Source organism: Arachis ipaensis, chromosome B5 (genome assembly GCF_059453495.1).
Source record: "Arachis ipaensis isolate K30076 ecotype BB chromosome B5, ASM5945349v1, whole genome shotgun sequence".
Lineage (NCBI taxonomy): Eukaryota > Viridiplantae > Streptophyta > Magnoliopsida > Fabales > Fabaceae > Arachis > Arachis ipaensis.
Window position 1 is genome coordinate 71,409,071 of NC_142440.1, and position 9,611 is coordinate 71,418,681.

A 9,611-nucleotide genomic window follows, 5' to 3' on the forward strand; every position below is an offset into this window, starting at 1 on the left:
ATCAAACACATATACCACCACTTACTATTATTCTGCTGCTTGCTAACAAGGAACTCCTCTACTTCTTGTTAAAACATTTCTTTTATTAAAATTGAAAAAACTCAGGGGACAAGACAAGCATTTAACAGGTGAAAGTGAAAGCATACATACTTAGACTAGCATACTTATTGAAAAATTAAACACACAGGATGCAAACACAAGTAAAACTAAAAGCTACCATCAACATGGGCAAACATGTTCTTTCTTTATTGAATGAGTTAAGCAAGGAGCAAGTCCACCTTTCATTTCTTATCCTGTTTGTCTTTCTTCTTCTTCTCGCTTGCTTGTTTACTAGTTTCTCCCTTGCCTTTGCCCTTCAGCTTTTGCCAGAATCCAGCTTTCTTCATTGTCTTTTCCACTCTGTTTTCAAGGCGTATTGCCTTGCATATTTCTCTTTCACTTCTTCCCTCGAAGTATTCATCATAAGTCAGAAATGCTGGGTCCATGGTATGTAGATGTTCTGCAATGTAGTTGAGCTTGACTTGGCTATTTATGTTATAGTCAGCTTGAACTCCATATCTTGCATCCTGAAGGGTCTGGAACTCATTAAAAGCTCTCATGTTCTCAACTTGCAGTTGAGCCAGCTGGTTGAAATATTCTTGAGACTGTGAAGCTTGTTCTCCTTGCATCACTAAAGATCTTGACTCATAGTCTCTCTGTTGACTCATCATTCTCAACTGAAGCTCCTCTTGTCTTTGTTGATTTCTCATGTACTGTGAATGGAATTCTTCCTACTTCTCTTGGATTCTCATGTATTGTTCTGACAGCCTTTCAATTGCTTCTTGCATCTGCCCCATGTTCATGTTATCCTGGGGTGGGAATGGTTGCTCCTCTTCTTGATCTCCTTGTTGCTCTTCTCCTTCCCGTGGTTCTTCTCTCCTTCTCCTTTGCGGTCTTCGACTTTGTTGTGCCTCCGTGACATTCATCATTTTTTTTAGGGTTATAGGCATGTCTGGATACAGCCAAGTTGGGTGTGCATCCTCTAATGGCACTCTGGCCTTCATGCATAACCTCATAATGGTGCTTGGGTAATAGAGCCAGGCTTCAGCAGAATTTTTTCTGCAACCTTTTGAATGTCATTCGCAATGATCTCGTGGACCTTTATCTCTCCCCCCACCATTATGCAATGTAACATGACAGCCCTATGCTTGTTGACTTTAGAGGTGTTCACTATGCCAAGGATTGATCTCTTTATCAGCTCATACCATCTTTTTGCTTCAGGGATGAGATCCCCTTTTTTCAAGAACTTGTGCCTTCGTTGATTGTCCCTCTCTCAGTTAGCATTTACCACATAGATATCACTAGAGATTTCAATATTAATCTGGGTTTCCATTTATTCTTTCATGGTACCCTGGCTCATCAAAATGTGCATTCCTAAGTCTCAAGACCTTCATGATGGTCTGGGGAATAAAGTCCACTTCCATTCCTCGTACATAGCTCTTGTAAGTTGGGGCTTCATTCATATTAAGCCTTGGAGTGTTAGCATAAAACTCTCTGATGATGTTTGCATTAATTCTAGTGATTGGTGAGGTTAGCTCTTCCCATTTTCTCTTTCTGATCTTGGCTTTCTTTTCTAGGTACCCTTCATGAGGTAGCTGAAAAGGGACTTCCGGGTATATCTTTTTGTCATTCATCCATCCAAGTTGCATCTGATGGTACTATGATCTGAACTTCCATCGATCATATTCATTTTCACCCTCTTCAACCATGGGTTCTGTTCCTTGTCTTCTTTTGGTACTTGAAGAAGAAGCCATGCTGCACTTGATGGTTGGCCAAGTTGAGGTTAAAAGTTGATGAAGAAAGTTGGTTGGTGTGATGCACTGTCAGAGGAGAAGTGTTCGAAGTTAAGGTGGTGTTATGGAAATAAGTGAACAAGGGTGTTTTGTTGCACTAGGAATACGGTTTCTAAGCCTTGGCCTTACAAAACACAAGAGTTGAATATCATGAGTTCAAGAAGTGTGAGTCTTAGTTCACATGCACGGTTCAAGTGAGGCCTTTTATAGCAAGCTTTAATGAGGATTGGATGGCTAGGATTCCTTGGGCAAGTTTATGGATCAAGGGTTTGCATGTAACTTTGAATAAAGACAAAAGTTGCCTCTTCATGAAGTATATCTCTTTGGTCTTCTTGTTGCCTTTTCCAAGGAAGTGAATATTCACTCTTCAAACCATGTGACCCACTTTTGTCTTCATGCTAGCTTTACCCTTTCTTGTCTTGTCCCTTTCATTCAATAGTGCTCTACTCACCTAACCATCACAACATGACAAAAGGAGTGATTACTAACAGTTGGTAGCAAAAGAACAATTAATATTAAAACTAAAACTTTAATTATCATTCCTCAAGCAATTTCAACCATTCATGATTCTTTTTAATGTCACCATATACATAGTCTTTGAGGACACCAAACTTAGTGTTTGGTCATATGGCTCAAGGTGTCACACTTTGGTTAAACTATCTTGAGATAGACTTTATTTGCTATTTCTAAATATGAACTCAAGCTTTTAATTATGGTTGCACTTTCATGTCCTTCAAAACTCAAGAGACTTTGACTCTCATGACTTGTTCTTGCAATATATGGAACACCAAACTTAATGTTTGGCTATATGTTCCAGGGAACAAATATCAACTGGCGCAATGATCATTATTTTTGAAGGGTATCTTAGTGTGCCTGTGGGCACACCAAACTTAGAAATTGATCATATGCATCTCAATATCATGAATAGTTATCAAAATTGTCCTTACGAGCTTGAATCTATGTTAGAGCAACACTTATTAGTCATACTGAAATATATATATATATATATATATATATATATATATATATATATATATATATATATATATATATATAAACGAAACATAAATCATGGGTTGCCTCCCATGGAGCGCTTCTTTAGCGTCACTAGCTTGACGGTTGGTCTTTGTCATGGTGGGTTGTAAAGCCTCAAATCTTCTCCCCTTACAGTGAATTTATCTCCACTTGATTCCTTGGTTATCTCCAGATGCTCCAGGGAGAGGATTTTTCTGATTGTAAATACTTGAGGTAGCTGAGATGGGATGGTTGGAAGATGGGATGGTTGGAAGATGGGATGGAATTAGTGGATGGTAGATTGATCTTACCTTGTCTCCAGGTGAGAAACCTTCTGTAGGAACCTTCTTGTTTCTCCATCCCTTTGGTGGTTTCTTCACAACTCTTTTCTCTTCATCCAGTGGTGCCCCCATTGACTCTTGTTGTGCCAGGGAGTTCCTTGCTAGCTGCTTCTCTCAGCTCTTGTGGCTTCAGCTCTTCCTAGAACTCATTTGGTTGCTTCATTTCTTGAATTTCTTGTTGGTTTTTCACGTAGGGCTTCTGATGCTTACCTGGTGGTTCATTGCTGTTTTCATGCAGAGAGCTCTCGCTACATTCTTCCTTTGATTTCTTGCTCTCTTATTCAGATTTGTGCATGGGCTTGAAGGCCTGGAAAATAAGCTGCTCATCATGTACTCTCAGTATCAACTCTCCTTGTTCTACATCAATGAGTGCTCGACCCGTAGCCAAATATGGTCTCCCCATAATAATTGGATGGAGGTAGCTTTCCTCCATGTCCAGAATAACAAAATCTGTGGGGAGGAAGTAGTTTCCCACTTTCACCAACACATTCTCCACTATTCTTTCAGCCTGCTTCTGAGTTTTATCAGCCAATTGTATGATGACATCAGTGGGCTTCACCTCATTGATTTGTAACTTTTTCATAAGAGATAGAGGCATCACATTTATGCTAGCTCCTAGTTCACAAAATCCTCTGTCAATTTTTGTTTTTCCTATGATACAGGGAATATGAAAACTTCTTGGATCTCTTTTTTTCAGGAGTAAGTCTTTCTGAATGAGAGCGTTGCATGCCTTGTTCATCACCACTGTTTGGTCACCTCTCAGGTTACTCTTCCTGGCTAGTAGCTCCTTCATCCACTTGACACAAGTAGGCATCTGTTTAAGGACTTCGAGGTAGGGAATGTTGACACTAAGAGATGCAAACATATCTAGGAATCTTGAGTAAGATCTTTCTTTCTCACCTCCCCTGAGTCTCTGAGGAAATGGTGCTTGTGGCACATATGGTTGCAGATCTTGTTCCTCTGGTGATTCTTTTTCTTAGGCAGTGTCAGTCTTTTGCTCAAACTCTTCTTCCCTAACCTCCTCACTTGCTAGGCTTACTGCCCTGCATTCTTCCCATGTCACCTTTTGCGTTCCTCCTCTTGGATTCTTCTCATTGTCACTTGGGAAGCTGTCTGTGGATTTGGGTATTTGTTGAGACAGGTGTCTCACTTGCAATTCGAGATTCTTAATAGCCGCTCCTCTGCTGCTCATGTTCACTCTTTCTTCTTCCTTGAATTTCTTTATTTCTTCAACTTTTTTGCAGACGCTTGCAAGCATTGCTTCCATCCTAGCCATTCTTTCATCTTCCTGTGATGAAGGTTGGTTGAAATTGTGGCGTGAAGAGTTGTTGTGGCTTTGGTATGGTGGCTGGTAGTAGGTATCTTGTGTGGTATGGTAGGGTCTTTGGTTGGGGTTTTGGTGAGTGCAGTTGTTATACTGGGTTGGATTGTGTGGTCTGTGGTTTTGGCTTTGGCTTTGTTGGTTCCCCCACCCAAAGTTTGGGTGGTTTCTCCAACCAGAGTTATAGGTTTTCGAGTAAGGATCATTGGTTGGCCTGGATGAATTTCCAAGGTAATTAGCTTCCTCCCAGTTAACTTCTTCTTCAGTTTCCAATTCCTCTTGAGGTGAAGGTTGAGTGTGGATAGCTGCAGCCTGATTCTTCTCCATTTGCTTGGTCAATTCAGCAAGTTGCTTGGTGATCATCTTGTTCTGGGCCAGGATTGCATCCATTTGATTCAATTCTAAGACTCCCCTGTTGTTACTCCTATCTGAGGCGTAAAAATACACATTGTCTGCCACTATTTCTATCACATCAATGGCTTCCTCAATGGTCTTTTTCTTGTTGAGTGATCCTCCAGATGAGTGGTCTACAGCCTTCTTGGATTCACAATTCAGTCCTTCATAGAAGATATGAAGTTACACCCACTCATTAAACATGTCACGGGCATTTCCTCGTCAGATCTTTGAATCTCTCCCAGGCTTCATGATGAGCGGATAATTTATACGCTTTTTGGCATTGTTTTTAGTATTTTTTTAGTAGGATCTAGTTACTTTTAGGGATGTTTTCATTAGTTTTTATGTTAAATTCACATTTCTGGACTTCACTATGAGTTTTTGTATTTTTCTGTGATTTTAGGTATTTTCTGGCTGAAATTGAGGGACCTGAGCAAAAATCAGATTCAGAGGTTGAAGAAGGACTGCTGATGCTGTTGGATTCTGACCTCCCTGCACTCAAAGTAGATTTTCTGGAGCTATAGAACTCAAAATGGCGCGCTTCCAATTGCGTTGGAACGAAAACATCCAGGGCTTTCCAGCAATATATAATAGTCCATACTTTGGCCGAGTTTAGATGACGCAAAAGGGCGTTGAACGCCAGTTCTACGCTGCAGTCTGGAGTTAAACGCCAGAAACACGTCACGAACCAGAGTTGAACGCCAAAAATACGTTACAACTTGGTGTTCAACTCCAAAAGAAGCCTCTGCACGTGGAAAGCTAAAGCTCAGCCCAAGCACACACCAAGTGGGCCCCGGAAGTGGATTTATGCATCAATTACTTACTTCTGTAAACCTTAGTAGCTAGTTTAGTATAAATAGGACTTTTTACTATTGTATTAGACATCCTGGATTGTATTTTTGATCCTGTGATCACGTTTTGGGGGCTGGCCTCTCGGCCATGCCTGAACCTTTCACTTATGTATTTTCAACGGTAGAGTTTCTACACTCCATAGATTAAGGTGTGGAGCTCTGCTGTTCCTCATGATTTAATGCAAAGTACTACTGTTTTTCTATTCAATTCAACTTATTCCGCTTCTAAGATATCCATTCGCACCCAAGAACATGATGAATGTGATGATTATGTGACGCTCATCATCATTCTCACCTATGAACGCGTGCCTGACAAACACTTCCGTTCTACATGCAACCAAGCTAGAATGAGTATCTCTTAGATATCTAATACAGGAGACCGAGTCCGAGTTATTAGTATCTTCGTGGTATAAGTTAGAACCCATGGATGGCCATTCCTAAGATCCGGAAAGTCTAAACCTTGTTTGTGGTATTCCGAGTAGGATCTGGGAAGGGATGGCTGTGACGAACTTCAAACTCGCGAGTGTTGGGCGTAGTGACAGACGCAAAAGGAGGGTGAATCCTATTCCAGCATGATCGAGAACCTCCAGATGATTAGCCATGCCATGACAGAGCATTTGGACCATTTTCACAGAGAGGATGGTATGTAGCCATTGACATCGGTAATGCCCTTACATAAAGCTTGCCATGGAAAGGAGTAAGACTGATTGGATGAAGACAGCGAGAAAGCAGAGAGTCAGAGGAACGAAAGCATCTCTATACGCTTATCTGAAATTCTCACCAATGAATTACGTAAGTATTTCTATCTTTATTTTCTATTTATTTATTATTTATTTTCGAAAACTCCATAACTATTTGATATCCACCTGACTGAGATTTACAAGGTGACCATAGCTTGCTTCTTACCAACAATCTCCGTGGGATCGACCCTTACTCACGTAAGGTTTTATTACTTGGACGACCCAGTGCACTTGTTGGTTAGTTGTGCGAAGTTGTGAAGTTATGTTTGGAGCATGGTATTGTGCACCAATTATTGGCGCCATTGCCAGGGAGAGAACGAACAACAAATTTTACAACCTAATCTGAGTAACAATTTCGCATTATCAAGTTTTTGGCGCCGTTGCCGGGGATTGTTCGAGTTTGGACAACTGACGGTTCATCGTGTTGCTCAGATTAGGTAATTTTCTTTTTGTTTTATTTTCAAAAATTTTTCAAAAAAAAAAAATCTTTCAAAAATTTCTCATCTGTTTTCGAAAATTATTCTAAAATTTTTTAAGAATGAATTCTAGTGTTTCATGAAGCATGTTGAAGCCTGACTGGCTGTAAAGCCATGTCTAAATTCATTTGGACTGGGGCTTCCAACCCAACATTATCAAGAGCAAGCTAGTTGTTGCTAATCCACCTGCTACTGTTCCTGATCCACCTGATTTACATGCTAAAGCTTGACTGGCTATTAAGCCATGTCTAACCCTCAGATTGGAGCTTTGGACTAAGAGTGCAAGATTCCTGGAATTCATATTAAAAATTTTGGAATCCTTATTTTTCTTTTTCACAAATAATTTTCGAAAAATACAAAAAAATTATAAAATCATAAAAATCAAAAATATTTTGTGTTTCTTGTTTGAGTCTTGAGTCAATTGCATACTCATCTTGCATTTTTTCGAAAATTGCATTCATGCATTGCATTCATCATGATCTTCAAGTTGTTCTTGATAAACCTTCTTGATTGATCTTCATATTATATTGTTTTGTGTTGCATGGTGTTTTTCATGTGCATTCTTGAATTCTTAATGTCTAAGCATTAAAGATTTCTAAGTTTGGTGTCATGCATATTTTCTTTGCATCAAAAATTTTTCAAAAATATGTTCTTGGTGTTCATCTTGACATTCATAGTGTTCTTGCATTCATCACATGTTTTGATCCAAAATTTTCATGCATTGAGTCTTTTTGATGTTTTTCTCTTTCATCATTCAAAATTCAAAAATCAAAAAAAAAAAAAAACATCTTTCCCTTTTTCACTCATAAATTTCGAAAATTTGGATTGACTTTTTCAAAACTTTTTAAAATTTAGTTGTTTCTTATGAGTCAAATCAAATTTTCAATTTAAAAATCTTATCTTTTTCAAAATCTTTTTCAAAAATCAAATCTTTTTCATTTTTCTTATTTATTTTCGAAAATTTTAAAAATATTTTTCAAAAATCTTTTTAATTTTATCTCATAATTTTCGAAAATATCCTCAACAATTAATGTTTTGATTCAAAAATTTCAAGTTTGTTACTTACTTGTTAAGAAAGATTCAAACTTTAAGTTCTAGAATCATATCTTGTGATTTCTTGTGAATCAAGTCATTAATTGTGATTTTAAAACTCAAATCTTTTTCAAAACTAATTTCAATCATATCTTTTCAAAAAGATCTTTTTATCTTATCTTTTTCAAAATCATATCCTTTTAATCATATCTTTTTAAAACATATCTTTTTTCAAAAAAAATTTGATTTTAAAATATATTTTCTAACTTCTTATCTTCTTATCTTTTCAAAATTGATTTTCAAATTTGTTTCAACTAACTAATTAACTTTTTGTTTGTTTCTTATCTTTTTCAAAACTACCTAACTAACTCTCTCCCTCTAATTTTCGAAAATCTCTTCCCTCTTTTTCAAAAATTCTTTTTAATTAACTAATTGTTTCAATTTTTAATTTTAATTTGATTTCATTCCTAATTTTCGAAAATCACTAACCCCTTTTCAAAATTTTATTTTCGAAAATCCTCCTTCTCTCTCATCTCCTTCTATTTATTTATTCACCTACTAACACTTCATCTCACCCAAATTCGAACCCCCTCTTCCATCTGTGTTCAAATTTTCTCTTCTTCCCTTCTTTACATTACATTCTTTTCTTCTTCTACTCACACAGGGGAACCTCTATACCTGGGTAAAAAGGATCCCTATTATTATTATTTTTCTGTTCCCTCTTTTTCATATGAACAGGAGGAAGGACAAGAATATTCTTGTTGAAGCAGATCCAGAACCTGAAAGGACTCTGAAGAGGAAATTAAGAGAAGCTAAATTACAACAATCCAGCAAGCACCTTTCAGAAATTTTTGAACAAGAAGAGGAGATGGCAGCCGAAAATAATAATAATCCAAGGAGGATGATTGGTGACTTTATTGCACCTAATTCCAATTTACATGGAAGAAGCATCTCCATCCCTACCATTGGAGCAAACAATTTTGAGCTGAAACCTCAATTAGTTTCTCTGATGCAGCAGAACTGCAAGTTCCATGGACTTCCATCTGAAGATCCTTTTCAGTTCTTAACTGAATTTTTGCAGATCTGTGATACTGTTAAGACTAATGGAGTAGATCCTGAAGTCTACAAGCTCATGCTTTTCCTGTTTGCTGTAAGAGACAGAGCAAGAATATGGTTGGATTCTCAACCTAAAGATAGCCTGAACTCTTGGGATAAGCTGGTCAAGGCTTTCTTAGCCAAGTTCTTTCCTCCCCAAAAGCTGAGTAAGCTTAGAGTGGATGTTCAAACCTTCAAACAGAAAGAAGGTGAATCCCTTTATGAAGCTTGGGAGAGATACAAGCAACTGACCAAAAAGTGTCCTTCTGATATGCTTTCAGAATGGACCATCCTGGATATATTCTATGATGGTCTGTCTGAATTAGCTAAGATGTCATTGGATACTTCTGCAGGTGGATCCATTCACCTAAAGAAAACGCCTGCAGAAGCTCAAGAACTCATTGACATGGTTGCTAATAACCAGTTCATGTACACTTCTGAGAGGAATCCTGTGAGTAATGGGACGCCTCAGAAGAAGGGAGTTCTTGAAATTGATACTCTGAATGCCATATTGGC

General features: G+C 38.0%; 1 non-coding gene across 1 annotated transcript; it reads right to left on the reverse strand.

Annotated features, from left to right (window-relative positions):
* Nucleotides 1-9,264: 9,264 nt before the first annotated feature.
* On the reverse strand, nt 9,265-9,372 carry LOC148564597 (small nucleolar RNA R71). The gene has a single exon (XR_015885416.1). It is a non-coding gene; the product is annotated as a small nucleolar RNA R71 (small nucleolar RNA).
* Nucleotides 9,373-9,611: the final 239 nt, after the last annotated feature.